Here is a 2,500-nt window from a genome sequence, read left to right as displayed (position 1 = left end):
TTTTTCACGCATAGACCCCGTCAAACGCTAGAAGTTGGCGGGGATGTCTCTCTTGTGGCTCACGGGGCTGTTAGGGTCGCACAGAAATGCCTCGGAATGGGAAAACGGGTCATTTTTGTGTGGCCACATTGCATAGGAACGGCATGAAACTTCCAGAGGCATTTGCAGCAGGAATGCATGTGCACTCAAAAACGTCTATATTTTTCACGGATAGACCCCGTGAAACGCTATAAATTGGCGGGGATGTCTCTCTTGTGGCTCACGGGCGCTGTTAGTTAGGGTCGCACAGAAATCCCTCGGAATGGGAAAAGGGGTCATTTTCGTGTTGCCACATTGCGTACGAACGGCATGAAACTTCCAGAGGCATCTGCAGCAGAAATGCATGTGCACTCAAAAACGTCTATATTTTTCACGGATAGACCCCGTGAAACGCTAGAAATTGGCGGGGATGTGTCTCTTGTGGCTCACGGGGCTGTTAGGGTCGCACAGAAATCCCTCGGAATGGGAAAACGGGTCATTTTCGTGTTGCCACAATTGGCATACGAACGGCATGAAACTTCCAGAGGCATTTGCAGCAGAAATGCATGTGCACTCAAAAACGTGAATATTTTTTCACGGATAGACCCCGTCAAACGCTCGAATTTGGCGGGGATGTTTCTCTTGTGGGTCACGGGGCTGTTCGGCTCGCACAGAACTCCCTTGGTCCACCTGATTCGTGCATACAGGCAGCAACTAAAACTCTGTAAACCTGCTGTGAGGACATCTAAACAGTGGACCAGTGAGGCTGTGGAAGATTTGCGGGCGTGCTTAGACTGTACTGACTGGGATATGTTCACGACTGCTACCAATAGTCTGGATGAACTCACAGAGGCTGTGTACATCAGCTTCTGTGAGGACTGCTGTATCCCAACACGTACCAGGGTGAACTTTAACAACAACAAGCCCTGGTTCTCAGCAAAGCTCAAAAGGTTGAGGTTGGAGAAGGAGGAAGCGTTTAGGAGTGGGGATAGAGACAGATTCAAGGAGTCGAAGAACAGGTTTAGCAAAGCGGTGAGAGAGGCTAAACGACTGTACTCAGAGACACTAAAACACCAGTTCTCTACTAACGACGCTGCTTCTGTCTGCCAAAGGGCTCAGGCACATCACCAACTACAAACCCAGAGCGCCCCACACCACTAACGACTCCCGCCTAGCCAACGACCTGAACGAGTTCTACCGTAGATTTGAAAGACAATTGGACTGTCCTGAACCACCCCTTCCCACCCAAGAGGCCCCATCCCCCACCCATACTACAGAAACGACTCTCTCCTTTCAGGAGGGAGAAGTTAATGGGCTTTTCAAGAGGCAGAATCCACGCAAAGCAGCCGGGCCGGACTCTGTCTCTCCAGCCACCCTCAGGCACTGCGCTGGCCAGCTGTCTCCGGTGTTCACCAACATCTTTAACACCTCCCTGGAGACATGCCATGTACCAGCCTGTCTCAAGTCCTCCACCATCATCGCTGTGCCCAAAAAGCTAAGGCCAACAGGACTAAATGATTACAGACCGGTCGCCCTTACATCTGTGGTAATGAAGTCTTTTGAGCGCCTGCTCCTGGCACACCTCAAAGCCATCACAGACCCTCTCCTGGACCCCCTTCAGTTTGCCTACAGAGCCAACAGGTCTGTGGACGACGCAGTTAACATGGCCCTCCACTTCACCCTACAGCATGTGGACGCCCCAGCATCCTACGCCAGGATCCTGTTTGTGGACTTCAGCTCTGCCTTCAACACCATCATCCCTGCCCTGCTTCAGGACAAGCTCTTCCAGCTGAACGTGCCCTACTCCACCTGCAGGTGGATCACAGACTTCCTCTCTGACAGGAAGCAGTGCGTTAAGCCGGGAACAGAAGTCTCTGACTCCAGGTCCATCAGCACGGGAACTCCTCAGGGCTGCGTCCTTTGCCCACTGCTCTTCTCCCTGTATACCAACAGCTGCGCCTCCAATCATCTGTCCGTCAAACTCTTGAAGTTTGTCGGACGACACCACCCTCATTGGGCTGATCTCTGGTGGGGATGAGTCTGACTATAGGTGGGAAGCTGACAACCTGGTGACCTGGTGTAGCCAGAACAACTTAGAGCTAAATGCTCTAAGGACAGTTGAGATGGTTGTGGACTTCAGGAAGAATACAGCCCCACTCACCGCCATCACCCTGTTAGACTCCGCAGTCAAAATTGTGGAGTCCTTCCGCTTCCTGGGCACTATTCTCTGCCGGGACCTCAAGTGGGAACTGAACATCAGCTCCCTCGCCAAGAGAGCTCAACAGAGGATGTACTTTCGACGGCAGCTGAAGAAATGCAACCTGCCAAAGACAATGATGGTGCAATTCTATACAGCGATCATTGAATCCATCCTCACCTCCTCCATAACCGTCTGGTACGCTGCTGCCACTGCCAAGGACAAGAGCAGACTGCAGCGTATCATGCACACTGCTGAGAAGGTAATTGCCTGCAATCTACCAAC

This window comes from Petromyzon marinus, unplaced genomic scaffold, assembly GCF_048934315.1.
Source record: "Petromyzon marinus isolate PM22_M1 ecotype Great Lakes invasive population unplaced genomic scaffold, UKy_Petmar_22M1.pri1.0 PM_G_Scaffold_73, whole genome shotgun sequence".
Taxonomy (NCBI): Eukaryota; Metazoa; Chordata; class Hyperoartia; order Petromyzontiformes; family Petromyzontidae; genus Petromyzon; species Petromyzon marinus.
Note: the sequence above shows the minus strand (reverse complement) of the source record.